Consider the following 16,737-nt stretch of genomic DNA (forward strand, 5'->3'; position numbering starts at 1 on the left):
TCTTGTTACTCCTGGTAGTGCTCAGGGGAACAGTGACTCCCCCAATGCCTGCTGGTCCCCTCTGACTAGTTTGTAACAGGCCACTAGATCCCCCCTCAGCCTTCTCTTGTGGAGGCTTGAATAGGTGCAGGTCCCTTAGCCTCTCCTCGCAGGGCCTGCCCTGCTGCCCCCTGATCATGTGAGTGGCCCTCCTCTGGCCCCCTCCATGTTGTCCACATCCCTCCTGAAGTGCAGCACCCAGAACTGGATGCAGCTATACATTTCAACCTGTCACTTCAGCATTCGTGTCTTGATAGCTTGTTGTTAACAGTTAAAAAGAGCTCCTTATCTGCCCCCTTTATTCTCTTTCCACTTCTCACATTCTTTGTGTCTGCTGAAAGCATCCTCATCTCCTGCAGTCATTATATGTTCATGCTTTCTAAAAGTTTGAAACAATGAATCTCATCTCCTCTGTCTTTTTGACATCAGTACCATCCTTCCTATGATGTAGACTTGTGACTCTGATCACAAGTAATCTTTGTGGTCTTTGTCACCTTTGCTTTCCTCTCCATTTGTTATCTTTGCTTTTCTCTCCATTTAAACTGACACCAACAGCATTTTCTTCTATGACATCTCTAAAATCCATCCTTTTTCTCTTTGTCTATTGTCAAAAGAGTGGCCCAATCCTTTCAGAATTTATGTTCTTAATTATTTTAATCCAATTTTCCAAATATTCCCATCCTCCCATTACTCTCTTTATTGGAGGTCATCCTAAACACTGTTTGCATCTATATGTGCAGTTAATGTGCAGCAATAAACTCTGGTGCATATCGTATCAGTTTATTGCTCCTGGGCACTGTGTTTACTTGTGGATCTGGGACTGCAGCATGCTGAGACAGGTTGGAGCAGCCCTGGCTGGCAAGCGGTCCAGGGGCTCAGCCTGCCAAGCCAGGGTTGCTCAGACCCAGCTCAATACGCTGGCAGACAGCCCCTGCACTGAAGCACTGTCATGTCCCAGCCAGTGCTGTCAGCATCTCCATGTGTGTTGTGGTGGAATAAAAAACTCCAGTCAGGATAGTGTTTGTATTTACAAATACTAACCTGTGGCTGAATTAATTAGTTTATTCCATCCGCATATCACTGCACATGTAGACACTGAGATGTTTACTGTGGAGGTTATTAGACAACTCCACTGTAATCATCTCACGTAGATTCACCCATTGTGGCCCAGAACATCATTCATTTGCTTCATATTACCTTCTTTTTTTAATCCATTTGTTTGTTTCCTACCTGTATCAATTCATGCTGGGATATTCCAAGAATGCTTTTCTCTTGCAAAGCTGCCTAGACAGTTGTTATGTAGATTTATGACTCAATTTCCTCATATATTCTATCCAAACGTATTCCTGATTTTCTTATTCTGTGCCTTTCTCCATGTTTCTCTGATACTCATCATCAATGTGTGCCAATCACTCTTCCTCCCTTCATTTTCATTTCCCCCCCCCACTTCCATGAGGCTTGTTTGCATTTCCTTCCATAAATAGCTCTTGCTTTATTACGTCTGTTGTTTGCCTGTGCTGTCACTGGGCCAAGAGCTTAGTTTTCACTTGCTGTTTATCACGTGTCCTGAAACTTGGAATACCATTAATCTTCATCATCATTGTCATCTTCAGTATCATTCCAAGGACACAAACATTCCTGGGTTTTAGGCATAGTTTAAGGATGCAAAAACTTGAATTAAACTCTAAAATATTAAACCATGCTTGCAGCTGGAATCTGTAAAAAGATACATACCACTTCAGCTAAAGATGTCATTTCTTTATAAAGGAAGTAAAGCTTCTAAGATTGCAAGATAAGAGAGGGATATTAAACATCGTAAGAACACACTGTTCTGAAAAGGGATATACGTCCACTTATTAAGGGGTTATGATAAAAGATTTTTGGTTCATTTCTAAATCTTAATGAGTAAACAGCTATCTTCAATGAGGAGTTCATGATTAAAATCCTAACATTATATTCCTTGGAGATTATTCATGGCATGGAAATCATAATTCTTTTTTGTGTGTATAGAAACCATGATAATGCATATGTAGAAGATGTAAGTTACTTTCAGGGTATCAGATCAGAATGGCAGAACCATCCTTCACTATAACAATCATTCCCTCTAATTTCGAAAGCAGCAGCAATCAGTTAGCTATTTTTTTCCTTGCTTCATTATATGCCATGTGGCTTCTTAATATTTCTTTTAAATTACAAGACCATATTAAGGAAATTAATTTTGATCATTGTGAATTCCTCCTGTCAGACAGAATCTGCATATCAGGGTAAATGATCTCAGTCCCTTTGTAACAATGAACTTGTGCTCAAGATTCACGATTTTTGTTTAATTATTTTTGTAATTCACTGACTGTGAGATGTGTACTTGATGTATTACAATAGACCTTTTAGGGTTTTCTAGCAAGACATTTAATTCAGATGATGCATCTTATACTTGTAAGTAGAAAGAGTTCAGATTTTGGCAAAGCATTACATTACAATTACATTTAAAAGACAAAGTGGTTTTGAATCACAGTGCAGAAGCTGAGAGTCATTTTTCACAGAACACGTAAGTATATTTGCACTAAATATAACAGACTTAGGCCTTATTTTAAATTCTAATGAAGAAAAAAGAAACTGGACTTCAAGTTCTAGCACTGTAAAACAGTACCAGCCTGTTAGTGGAGCTACACCAGTGTACAGCTACTGTTATTTCAGTTCTGGACTCTCTTTTTCCCTTGTGTTCAGTTTATAGATTTAGGGTCAGTTTCAAATACTTTTTTTTCATGTTGGCTAATACATTAACCCAACATTTTCTGGGGGTGTGTGGGGAAAGGGCCAAAATGACCCAGCTTTAAGCTGCAGCAAGCCAGGCCAGCAGTAGAACCTGGCCACCTTCTCCCTGTCTCCCTACCCCACACTTCCAGGACTCCCACTGCCCCACTGCAGCATGGCACAGACAGAGCTCCCCCTCCACTAAAGCCACAGCTCTGTAGGCTGGATCCAAAGTTGCTGAACCTTGCCTTAATCCATAGGATTTCAGTGGGATTATTTGTGTGATATTAAACTATTGGGCATGAAACTAGCTGTTTTCAGTGATTATTCTCCAAAAAATGCAAGTTCTTCTTTCTCTTATTCATGTTGATTTCCTTTGGAGTATAAAGACAAAATAACTCTACTGATTTTGCTGGAGAAATGATAATTTTCACCAGCTGAAGATTGGCCCCAACTGAGCAGGTTCTTAGTGCTTTAAATCATGACTTCGGAGAGTCTTTCAGAATTTCAAGGACAAATCGAGGAAAATAAATGGCTGATCTCTGATGGAATCTTCCTTAAAGGTTTTGTAAATTTAAGAAGTGCCATTATTTTGATCCTATCCAAAAGAAAAAAAAAAGAATGGCTGACCAGCCTTTAAAAAATTATTAGGCTGCTTAAGGAACAGTGAGTATTGCACTAAAATATCACGTGGAAATTAATTGGGATCTGAAATCTTAAGTGGAATATGTTCTGATTTGTGCATGTATATATTTTTTAAAACAGTAGGGAAGAAGCTCAGAATATGATCATAGTGTTGATATGGATGTTTCTATATCTAGGTTTCCTCGCTTATCCCAAGAAATTAGAAATATTTTTCTTTGATCAGTGTTCTTTGCTCTAGGGCTCTGATCTGGTTTTATTTTATTTAATGCTTCCTCCTTCCATGCTGGGAGGTCCAGTTCTTCTTCCCATCATTTCAGTCTGCCCTGGTGATGTCAAAAGGCTGATACATCTGATCTGTGAAATAAACAGAAAAAATGAGTTGCTTGCTTGGTGCTGAACTAGTGGGAAGACCCTTTCCTTTCAGATCATGGTACAGAGGTGCCTTGAGAAACAAAGGGAACATACTGGTGTGCGACCAGAATTGCTACAGAGATTAGTACCTCAAGGCAGGTCACCTTCTAACCACAGGACTTCCAGCTTATACAACTTCTTTGTATTGCCAGAGTAGCATAAAAATAATTAGTATGTCTCAGGATCTAACCTGATTAATATTAGCTTAGGACACTGTTTCCCAAACTTGATCCCCCAGAAACACTTATTTCTGGACTAAAATTGGCAGCACACTTGACTCTTACACCCAAAAAGGTGTGTGTGTGGGTGTGTGTGGGTGTGTGTGTGTGTGTGTGTGTGTATGTTAGGGCTGTGTGAAACTTCAGGTGGTGATTTGATTCAGAGGAGATTCATCCCGATTCGGTGACCAGATCTCCAAATCTAAATTGAATCAGGGGACTAATAAAAAGGTCCAAATTGATTCAAAGCTCTCTGAATCTTCGGAAAAGGTTCAAAGAGCTTCAATGATTTGGGCAGTCCCCGCCAGCTGCAGTAGGGAGCTGGAGCCAGACTTGGAGCTGGTAACTAGGGGGTGGGGGAAGTGGGGCTAGAGGAGGGGGGAGGGAACCATGGGGGGACCCCTGCCTACTCCCCCAGCCCCCCCCCCATGGCTGTCCCATCTGCCCCACCTCCCGGTGCTTTAATAAAAAGCCCCGACTCACTGGGTGCTGCCCAGCAGGGGGGCAATCCCTGCTGCCCCCCAATACCCTATGCTGCATGGGGGGCTCTGTCATGAGCTCCCTAATCCCCCTCCACTCCCCCAGCACTCCCACAGCTGCGCTGCCCACCCCAGCTCCGGCCCTTTAAGAAAAAAACCAACTGAATAAAACTCCAAACTCACCAGCTTCTGCAGCAGCCTTAGGGCTTTGTGAGGCTCAGGGAAGAGCTGCCACATGGCGTGGGGCAGTGGGGGGCAGCAGGGTTTGCCCCCCACCAGGCAGGAACCAGTGAATCTGGGGGTTTGGGGCTTTTTTTTCCTTAAAGGGCCGGAGCTGGGGCAGGTGGGGCAGCTATGGGGGGGGCTGGGACAGCAGGGGGTGAGGTTGGGGGGCTCAGGCAGAGTACCCCATGCAGCATGGGGCCGTGGAGGGCCAGTGGGGGGCAGTGGGGATTACCTCCTGCCCAGCTGCACCTGGTGAGTCAGGGCTTTTTTTTTCAAAGTGCTGGGAGTTGGGGTGGGTGGGGCAGCTATTTCCAGGCTGGGAGAGTGGGTGGGGGATGGACCTGCATGATTTGGAGATTCAGTAGCAGCCAAATCTCTGAATCAGATTCAGCTGAATCAAATCAGGACAGTGACTCGAATCACCGAATCGAATCACTGTCCCCTGAATTGGCCAAATCCAAATCCAAAGTGATTATTAGTCGCTTCACACATGCCGTGTGTGTTTATTTTCCCCTCAAAATATATAACCTATTCCATTATCCTTCCAGAGGAAATCAGACCAATGCTGAGAAGTTCTGTTAAAAAAATGACACTAAATACATCTTTCTTTAATCAAAGAATTAGTCTCTATATCAGTGGTTCCTCAATCTTTTTAGCCTCAGGGCATCCCTCCATAACTTTTCTGAATTTCACAGCATCCCAGCCGAAAATCACTGAGATAGATCTAAACTTAGAAAAAATGTGGAGGGAGGCCTTAAAGCTAAAACAGGTTGAGAATTGCTGATCTAGCTTGTGCCACTTAAGGACCTCAACCTGCTCTGCCCTGCTCTTTCCACTGTCTTCCCCTTCCCACCCCCAATAGTGGGGGCTGCCTGGGTTTGAGGCATGGCAGAGGAAGGTGTCAGCAGCAGTCCCCAAAGGAGCAGCCTCAGGCACTGCTAAAGTGGATGGGGCAGGCTCAGGGTGCCGGATAGGGGTGGCGAGTGGGGGACAGAGATAATTTACCTCCTCACACAGGAGAATCTCACAGTATACTTCTGTCACAGTCATAGTATAATACTGTGCTGTGGCACATCACTGTGCTAGGACATGTCCTTTGGGAACTGGTGGTTTAGGACTATATGCAAGATATATGACATTTACTCCATGTGCCAATTTAGCCACAATTAAGTAGTTGGTTTCATGGAGGCATCAAAGCAAATGTCAGGCTTTATTTAAGAAGTATGTAAATGTAGGTGGATGTAGATTGGGGTGGGCAAAATATAGCCCGCAGGCCAAATCTAACCCACCAAGGGATTTTATATGGTCTGCAGCAGGTCCCTCAGCCCCACCCAGCCCAGGCATGGGGGGCAGCCCAGGATGTGGCACATGTAGCTGGCCTCGGCACCCCTGGGTGTGTGACGGGAAGGGTGGCACAACGGCTGGACTCCACTTTCCAGAAGTCCCAGCAGCAGTGGCTCCTACCCATCCCATCTGCCCAGTCAAGCACATCCTGCCTATACGGGTCCCAGGTTGGTCTCCATGGAGACCCTGCCTGCTTGCTCTGTCCAGCGCCTCCTGAGCGATCTAATAATCTACCACGTAGGGAGCTTTCGTAAGCTGTTGCAGGGCGGGAGGGATGGAGGTGCATTTTTTGCCCAACCCACAACAGCTCACCAAAACTCCTTAAGTGGCCCTGCAGCCGGAATAATTGCCCACCCCTGATATGGACCTTGGGAACTACCTGAAAAAATGTTCTGTCTATAGGGTGCATCACAGAAGTTAGTGCAAAGAAACTTGAGAGCAGCATGATATTGATGACAAAACAGAGGTGAGAGAGGAAAAAAGAATAGGTAAGAAGGAGCAAAATAATGCAGGGACCTTATAAGATGATCACCTAATGTTAACATTCCCAGAAGCACTGGAGGAAGAGGAGGTCAGATTAATTTGTGGGGCTGTTTAATGTTTTTTTCACTTTTTGTAAGGGGTCAAGGTAGATGTCAGGAAGGCCAGATCAGAGATGAGAATCTGGAGAAGACAATTAGCTGTACAGACAGGACAGGCAAATCTCAAGGAAGTTTGGAAGTAGTAGTGCATACAGGTAGAAAATTAGTCAAAAACACAAGGAACAAACTGTGAAGTTTAAACAGCTGTTACATTTCTTTTAAAGGATTAAGATCTTTCTAGAAATAATCTCTGTGTGAACTTTTAAAAGTTAGAAGAAGAGAAGATACCAAAAGTTTGTTTGCATCAACAATAACTACCTCCTCTGAGTTTTCACCTTCTACTGAGGCTAATAAGACTGTCAAATTGATGTAAAGCTTCCTGCTTGCTAAATTATAGCACCTAGATTTACATTACCATAATATGTGATGAAAATGTAATAGTATCCTGTTTCAGAGCCTGTGGATTTCTTTTATTACTTACAGGTGATTTTCTTGTAAATGTCATTTTAGTTTCCTTTCTTCACTTTTTAAAGGAAAACTGAATCCTATTGTGTTATTTATTGAGTAAAATGGATTGGGATTTTAAAAGAAAGGAAGGACATTTTTTTTGGATGTGTTTTGAGGCACTTCCTTTGCCTCACTTCTAATAAAAAGAGTTGTTTTGTAGATTGCGTTAAGAAAGAATGTACTAAGGCATAGGTTAAATCACACAGCAAGTACATCCCTTTTCTTTAAAATCGATGTTTGTTTAGTGAAGCCAGGCATGTTAGCATCAACTTTATCTTGTTATCTCATTTGGTAGCATCAGCCCTATTTACAACTTAAGGAAAAGATTCATACTTTCATTCGTGCTATCCTTATTTAATTCAGCATATAACATTGAATAGATATTTTTAATAAATTTATACTGGAATGCAGTATTGCCTTTGCAAAACATTCTAAACCTTTGGCTTCAAAACTGTAAGAATAACATAGACACTATAAGATTTTTTTATCATAATGCATTTGTGGTTGTCTTTGTGGACATTTTCCTTTTAAGATGTGTCTGAAACAAAAACATCAATTAACATGAGATCCCAACTAAAATTAATATCAGTGGTTATAAGCCACTGTCGCCAATATGACTGGGGTTCTAATTGCTTTCATAGTTATGACAGCATAGTCCTAAATCCTACAAACCTGGTAATTAGAATGGTTTTATACACGTTTTATGTCAAAATAGCACAAAACAACTGGATTACACAAGCAAATCTGCCTCCAAACATATCCCTCGTGACATGGATATATGTGCATCGATGTCCATATCCATCAAGATTTTTGTCTACAAAATACTATTTGTTTTTAGGTGACTTCATCCCCCCTCCCATTTTTGCCCAGTGTTGTTTCTCTTCACTTAGATTTGATCAGATTACTATTGCTATAACTGTACTGTTTCCTGAGCTTCCAGGGAATAAAAATAGATTTTCTGTTTTGTATTTGAAGCCATTTTTCATAAACTACATAAACCAATAGTGTGCTTCAGAGTGTGGCTCTCTTTCCTGAAGCCTGAATGAATATATCACCAGTGTAACATGCTCATTCTCATAGAATTTTGTATTATAAATTTAAATTTGATATTCTGGGGAAATTGTTACCAAGCTCTAGTTTGCTAGGGTAAGTTTTATGCAGGGTATGGAAGAGTAAATGGGGGGAATTCAGATTTCATAGTCTTGAAATACTTGGCTACTTTAATACATAGGAAATAGTGGATGGTGAAATTATTATTGGATGCTCTAAAACCAAGTTTAGTTTATAGAACTAAAATGTAAACTTGCATATATTTGATTATGCCACTTAATCATACTTCACAGTTAAACCATGTATTGGTGTATGTCTTAAACCATGTATTGGTGTATGTCTTACAGAAATTCTGTACAGTTTATAAGTTTCAAAATTATCAGAATTGGAGTAGAGGAGATTTTAAATGTGTCCAAATGATTTAGGGACAGAAGTCTGCTGTGCTTTTTTATGTATTAGGGCCATAAGTCAAAACAACCAAGATTGGGCAACTACTGCAGTTGCCTCAGGGAAAAGAAGCCATAAGTCTGCTCAAATACACTACTCAAAAAGCATGTTTTAGAGATAGAACAGCAAGAGCATGTTTTACCTATAGCTGCATGCTTTTCCTGCAAAAGTTTTACACAAAGGACTCTGTGCCTTTCATTAACACAGATGGTTTAAAGAGTTTACCATGCAATAGCCTGAAACTGCTAGAAAGGAGGAATCACTCTCTGATTCAAAACATAACCTAGGTCCCCGAGTGGAACAGGGTATCTTTGAAGAGCCTATCCTGCTAATTTCTTGTTTAACACATCAAAGCAATGAAAGGATGTTTTTATTTCTCATTGTAAATCAAATGCAAATTACAGCTTGTGATTTCGTGAAGAAGTCCTGCTTCAAAAAGTTCCCGGTGTCCCAGCTGTTTTTGATAGTGAATACATTGTTATTGGTAATATAGATTTCAGTTTGTAGCACAAGTACTATGTTTCAGGAATTTCGCTGTATCCAATTGGATAAGGAAATTGACTCCTCACTTGCTCCTTGCTTCTACTATTTTGTTTTAAATTACATTTGTGAAGATGAAAATCAAAGACCTAAAGATTTTTTTCCATTCTACCAAAGAACTGAGATCATAAAATAAATGCAACAAATATGCTCTCATTCAAAATGGTCATTTCGGTCACTGTTTCTACATGATCTAGTTCTACAATTTCTAAATATTCATACAGTACCTAATCTGGTAAGACGTTCAGTGATTTGGAACCTTCTAATTTAAGTGGTATTTAATACATCTCATCCTGCAATTAATTGGGTTAGGATTATTCTCACATTCACATTACATGTCAAGTATATTGATCCTATCCTTTTATCCTTATTCATTTTTAATAGTGCAGTTACCACATAAGAAGCCCAGTGATGTCCAAAGTGTAGTATATGTTTTCTGTTCTTCTCTAGTGTGTTGTACTAGTACTGTGGTATCGTAGTTACTCTTACTGCTGTTTAAGGCACACTCCAAATTTATGTCATAATCTCCGCAGGAGGTTGCTTGATTGGGGGGGAGCTTTTTTTTTAATTTCTTAAAGCTCAGTATTGATTTTCCTCATATGATGGGTGACTTGGAGGGGGTGAGCAAAGCCAGCAGTTTGGAGTTTTGCCCAAAGTACTGTAACTAATGGCCTCACCTGTTTGGCCAGTGCTTCATTTAATATGGATGGCTGCATTAATTGCATGGTAAGCTTTTTCTGAGTCTTAAAAAGATAATCTTTCAAATGTCTATTCTTCGCCAAAAGAACTCCAGGGTATTCTTTGATGAATCAAAAAGTTCAGAGGACTAGAGCAAGGGTTGGCAACTTGTATCCTGCAGGTCAAATTTGGCCTGCCAAGCATTGCATCTGGCTCAGAAAGCTGGGACACTGACAGCAGTTCAGCTGCTGAGTTGCGTATGTGTTGGGAAAAGTTGTCACTTGGGTTGCACATGCATTGGGATGTCAGTGGTTGGATAGGTTGCATGTGCATTGGGATGCTGGCAATTCAGTGACTGGGAGAGTTGGTAGTGGCAGGGGATCCATCACTTCTAAAAGGTTGCGAACCCCAAGACCAGAGCAGGTATGGGAATCCTTGGCTCTGGTAATAGAGGATCTCTGTTCCTTTTAATTTGCCATGTTAAGGGGAAAACAAGTGTCCTGACTTCAGATGCCAGTATATGAAAAGGTAGCCTATTGAGCAGAATACATTGTCCACAGAATTTGGATGAAAGAGGGGGAAAGTAGCATACATTTCCTGAAACAGAGCACAGTGACAAACTCTTTTAGAGAGATTGGAAAGTGCAACATGATAGACAGTGTGTAATCATAGTCTTGTTAACTGAACTGGCAATGAAGAACAAAGGAACTAAAGTGTCAATGGAAACCTTTCCATATAGTTAACAGGCACAAAGAACATTGTGTCCTTTAAGGCCATCCATGTAAAAGAAACACCAGTACAATGGCACATTTGCTGAGCAAGAAGTCCTTGCAGCCAAGGGGATTGTTACTGAACCAGAAAGTGTTTAAATGGGTGGTAAGATCACTTGGCACTCGAAGACTCCACAGAAAATTTCAAAGACCGTTCTACTTTTCCAGGGAGCCCAATAAATGAACCCAGTGGTCACTTTTGTGCTGCAGCTGTGATCACAAAAATTTCAATATAATGTCACTCAGTATCCTTCCAACCAAGTGTGATTTATATAAAAGTTGAATAATCTTATCGACTCAGCCATGATCTAGCATGCACTAATCACCTACAGCTAGATTGCTGAATAGCAAAAGAAGAGAGAAATAAGAGTGTCAGAAATAATCAACAGTTTTCTTGTCTTTGAATTGCTTTCTATATATAAATTAAATTCTGGTCCCAGTTTATGTAGATCTAGTCAGACATGGTCAGCCTAAGCCTAGAAAGCCTGAGAAAGAAATGTAACTAGCTTTCACATATATCAGCCTCTGTTTCTCTTGCTCAAATGACGAAGTACCCATTAGACAGATGGGTCTGCTAGGAGTAGCTTTCAGCCCAAGTCAGAGATGAGGTTTAAACTCTGGAGCACTAGCAAGATAACTGCTCTGCCACCAGCCCTTTACCTCAACATTTTCCTGAAATCCTGAAAGCCAGCATTACTCCTTCTTCCTAACTCCACTTTCTCAGAGGAGAGGCCCAGTTCAGAAAAAGCTCAAAAATACTCATAAGAGGCCCAGTTCAGAAAGGAAAGCACTGATCTTCCTAGGGACCAGGGAGGATGGGGGGGAGGGTATGTTGCTCCCCCTTCAGTTTCTCCTTCCAGTTGTGTATGTGTGAGCGGACAACCGGGGCACAGGCCCCAGGATGCTCAGTAAAGAGGACCACTGTGGTAGAGGCCAGTGGGTTCCAACCACATGGAGCCACATCAGGAGTTCACTCTTTGGCTCCCTCCATTTCTTCCCCACCTCCCTTCACCAGGAGAGACACCATTGGTGTGAGAGGAGGTATTAGGTGTTGCTGCCAAGAGCCAAGTTAACCTTTCCCTGGCTCTGCAGCCACAGCCAAATTTAAGAATTTAGATCCTCACTGGCCATATGAAACTATGGTGATTGCAGGGCCAAGGGATGGTTAATCTGGCTCTTTGTGGTGGCCATCCCCCTCCGCCCTTTTCAAAATCTGGATCCACACATTTTCATACCAGAATCTGTAGCACTCTAACTAGCTAAAGCACTTGTTTCAAAATCACTCTTTTGAAGGGTATTGCATTATCACATGGCTGGATGTTGAAATAGTTTTGCTTAAATATTAGTTTGAACTAATAAAAAGTTTGTGGCACTCAGCTGTGGGAAGTACAAATTCTAGAAAAAGAGTTGATTGGTAAGTCATTTCAACCTCCTGCCAGTGATTGATAGCTCTAGCTACGAGTAAAGAGAACGTAATCCATTTACAAAGGATTCAGTATTCTAAAGAAAAGAATTGGGCACCTTAGGAATGTGTTTTTGCTGTCTTTTATAGTCTGTGTTATTGATGAGTGACTATTTTCCTACGAGTGCAGTGGCTGGTATGATCAGTCTTTGAAAACTAGTGCCAGTATATGAGAAACAAAAAATGATGCAGCTATATAATGACAACATAGGTAAATTTCAAATGTACTGTAGAATCTTCTATGATTTTTGTTCAGATTTCATGACACATGGCTGTGCATAACTGCTGTGTTTAGCAAAGATGGCTCACTGATACAGCGTTTTAGGATAATTCATAGCATTTTCTCTTGAGTTAAATCTTAATGGTATTTCATCCAGATATTGTGATGGAAATTCAGCTAACTGGCAGAATTTATTTCTCTTTTATGCTAAGAACATGCACTGATAATAGCGTGGAACCTCTGCGGCAAGTTGTAAACTGTGTATGAAATTATGAATAAAATCCCTGCCCAGTCCACAGGATGCGAGTGTTTCACAGTCTCTTATGTATGATGCTATTTATTGCAGTGTTCATTTGGGACCCTGCCAGCACAAAGACTAAGTCAGGGAAGTGAAAACTCCTAAACTGTCCTCCTGATGTCCCTCTTTTGGTTCTTGCCTCTTTTTCCACATATGTATTCAGCTATCTATTAAGACTATTCCCACCAATTAACATATTTTAAAAAAATAAATCATGTTTTAATATTACATTTTAAGCTTGCTGTGATGTTTTCAAACCAGTACATTTCACCAAGTGATATTGATAGTATGTTTGTTGAAGTGGCTTTCAGGTATGCCAGAGGTCATAAGAAAAATGTTCTGCAGAAACGGAAATAAAGGCAAGATGCAGAACTCTCATAGGTTCCTTCAAATGTTAGTCTCTTAGGAGCAGCTTAGGTAAGTGGAATAAACTTTCTAGCTGATGGTGGCAGATACTGATTGCTAAATGCTTGTTCTTTCTTTATATAGTTATATAGCTAATGTTCAGAGGCAAATCTGAAGATGGGATAATTCCTTTTCTGCCTTGCTACATTTTCAGTACTCTTTTGTAATTATAGACATCTTCAACTGTGAATTTACTTCTGCATAATGAAAGCTCTTAAAAATAATCCATGACAGGGTGTTCTGGGGGTGGGAATTGGGATACTACCTCCCAGAAGAGCTTAGTATAAATGGAAAAAGCCTCCTGTGTTTTTTAAACAACTGCAAGTTAATACATATTCATGACCAATCTTAGTGAGAATCTGCAGAACAACAGAAGAGAGAAATAAAACATTTCCTTGGTGAATATATTCAATACAAAAAATTTACAAATCATCAAAAATATACCCATGTCAGTGCAATTTCCCACCATCTGCTTGGGCATTTAAGGTGGAAAATTCCAATACGCTAAGCCATTAAAATGGAATATTTAAATATGTCTCTGGGATGTCTGTTCTTTCACGTGTTCCAAATCTATCCTTTTACACTTCATTTGCTTAAAACTCCAATTCTTTTGACTCAAGGGGCAGATAGCTGTTTGACCCCCTTATGCGGCTCTCCAAATATAAGTATTCTCAATGTTTCTACTCTTGAGCTGTTCTCCCAGCCTGTGATTCTGGCAGCACTATGACAGTCCTCCTTTCTGAGTCTTTACCTTGTCTCCTTTGTGATATAGCAATCAGTTTCAATAATACCAATATTCTCCTTCTCTGTTACAGTTCAAGGAACTATATTTACAACTATTCCTGCTTTTGTTTCTGTATGTCTTTTAGCTAATCAGTAAAGTTTTGCAATTACACAGATATATTTGTGTCTTGATGGTCTTTTGGCATCTCACAGATTTACTCAGTGAAAGCCTTTGAGTAATCGTGTAAAATATTCTAGGGGGGAACTTGAGTAGGAGCAGTGGAGAAATTCTGGATTTCTTATCACGCTTCAGTGTGAAGGCTTATTTTTTAACAGCTGTTAGATAAGCATCATGGTGTTTTATGAAATGGTGTCTGAAGTGTATTCAAGAGCTGTTCATCTTTTGTGAGCAGAGAGTCACAGTTTGCTCTCTTGAAGTGAGTGAAGCTGCATCTGGCTGCAATATCCACACAAGGATACACTTTCCCTGGGATCTGAAGTTTCAAATAAGGTATCTGGATTCTTTTGAAGCTGTACATAAACTTTGAAAACTACATTTTCAAATATAATTTAAGAAATATGCTTGCTGAGAGTCAGGGTGTTACTGTATTGGAGTTACATGATTTAGGTCATATTTGCCTTAGGTGATCATTTAGCACAAGCTTACAAAATGCTCAAGAAAATACAATAGCCAAAGCAAAAAGCTAACTGATTTCTTTCAGAAAAACTAGCAAGGCCTAAACCTCTCCACCTATACAATAAAAATACATCTGTTTGTGCACTCACACTTAGATTCTCACTCCTTTCCTCATACACACAGTCCACTATACTGTTTCTCAAGGAGGTAATCAGTTTCTCAAAAAAACCCTAGGTTATTTCCCAAAAAAATGAGGTGCAAGCAAGGCTCCTGTAGTAGCATTTCCACAGCATCACTTAAATAAGAAATGTGAGAGTATAGGGGCTCCATTGTGCTGATGCAAAGTCCTCTTGCAAGTCTCCTTCAAGACACAGCTTGACTTCAAGGTCAAATGGAAGCTTCCGTGAAGTACAAGTCAGATGTTGTTTAACTTGTTAAATATACCTTGTTTCATTTTGCCTGTTTACCTTTCTTGTACTAAGTAGGGCTGTGCAACATGGCTGTTTCAGTTTGGTTTCGGATTCAGCTGTTTCGGAGGATAGTGATTTGTTTCAGTGTTTTGGATCATTGTCCTGTTTTGTTTCAGCCGAATCTCCTCTGAATGTGTTTCGAATGGGCTGCAAGCTTCGCACAACCCTACCCAGAGGGGCAGAGATTAGTGTTGGGGGCTTGGGGCCCCAGTGGGAGCAGGACGGGGCCATGGGTGACTCATCTGGGGGAGGCCCGCTGCCCTCCATGCAGGTGAGGAGACCCCCGGGCAGAAGTCTGATCCCTGTCACTCACACTTAGATTCTCACTCCTTTTCTCACACACACAGTCCCCTATACTATTTCTCAAGCAGGTAATCGGTTTCTTAGATGAGAATCGAAGTGTGAGTGACAGGGATCAGAGATCTGCATGGGGGTCTCCCTTCCCTGCACGGGGGTTGCAGGGCAGGGAAGCAGCACGGAGCAGCGAGTAAGACTGCTGTGTGAAGTGACTCAGCTCTGCAGGGAGCAGAGATCCATGCCAGGGGTCTCCTCACCGCCATTGCCCACCCCACACTGCCCTGGCAACGTGGGGCTGCTCAGGGCAGGCAGCAGTGGTGAGGAGACCCCAAGCACGGATCTCTGCTCCTGGAGGAGCCAGGTTGCATGGCAGTGACCAGCATTGCTGTCCCACGTGACCTGGCTCTGCAGGGAGCAGAGATCCATGCCAGGGGTCTCCTTACGACTGCTGCCCATCCCACGCTGCCCCAGATCTCTTCTCCCTGTGGAGCCAGGTCAAACAGCAGGGACCAGCACTGCCTTGCTATGCAACCTGGCTCCACAGGGAGCAGAGATCCACGCTGTGGTTTCCTCACCACTGCTGCCCACCCTGTGCAGCCCCGCATCATGGGGATAGCATGGGGTGGATGGCAGCAGTGAGGAGACCCCTGGTGTGGACCTCTGCTCCCTGCAGAGCCAAGTCATGCAGCAGGGTAGCAGCATACATCTGTTTCCCTGCAAGTCCAGCTCCAAAATGCCATCATAGTCTGAAAAATTTTCTGAAATGTTTCGGATGCCTTGTTTCATTTCAGAGATATTTCTGAGCCTTTTGTTTTCATTCAGATTCAGTGCTTTGGGTGCCAAAATGGCCTGAAACACCTCTGAAATGAAATGGTTGTGGAAAATTCACACAGCCTTAGTACTGAGATCTTCACTTAATCTAGCCTACTTACTCACATTCCTCAGGACAAACCCCACTATTCTGATCGCATAGTAATTTCTGTAAGACAAGTAAATGGCTTTTCCTGTACTATCACAAATATATCCATGCCAACCATATCAGACAGCTGATGACTCAAATGCAAAGAAACTATATTAGTGTTCTTTACAGTTTGCACCTAGCAGTAGTAAGACTACCACTCTGTATTTAAAATAAAAAGCCAGTATCCAGGGGAATATGTTTATGGATATGCTTCAGGGTTGTCGGTTGTAGCTGTGTTGGTCAAAGGGCATAGGCAGATCAGGTTCTTTGGGTAAATCTTTTATTAGACCAACTAAATAGTTAGGAAAATTGTTCTTTGTAAGCTTTGAGGCACAAACCCCCTTCTTCAGGCATAAAGAGAGTCTGCTGGAGTTTTATGTGCTCTCCTGGGTGGAATAGAAGCCAAAATGTGAAATGCAGGTCTGTGAAAATGCAAATGCATGGCAGTGAGGATCAGAGGGAATGGAAGACAATAGGTGTGAGACAGGATGATGTGGGCAGGGGAAGGGGTAAATGTTGAGCTGCTGATAGCATGTAGCTGGTAAAATGCTGACAGGTTACCTGGGGTTATCAGATGTC

General features: G+C 41.6%; 1 protein-coding gene and 1 long non-coding RNA gene across 2 annotated transcripts in view; one reads left to right on the top strand and one right to left on the bottom strand.

Annotated features, from left to right (window-relative positions):
• Nucleotides 1-16,737, top strand: part of SPAG16 (sperm associated antigen 16) — a 947,700-nt gene that overhangs the window by 437,977 nt on the left and 492,986 nt on the right. The gene's annotated exons all lie outside the window — the stretch shown is intronic.
• Nucleotides 2,434-16,737, bottom strand: part of LOC149867181 (uncharacterized) — an 80,082-nt gene continuing 65,778 nt past the window's right edge. Inside the window, exon 3 of the long non-coding RNA XR_016441613.1 lies at nucleotides 2,434-3,789. This is a non-coding gene — a long non-coding RNA (uncharacterized LOC149867181). The remainder of the gene's footprint in view (nucleotides 3,790-16,737) is intronic.

This window comes from Crocodylus siamensis, chromosome 4 (assembly GCF_052110815.1).
Source record: "Crocodylus siamensis isolate JL-2025a chromosome 4, ASM5211081v1, whole genome shotgun sequence".
In the NCBI taxonomy this organism is placed as follows: Eukaryota; Metazoa; Chordata; order Crocodylia; family Crocodylidae; genus Crocodylus; species Crocodylus siamensis.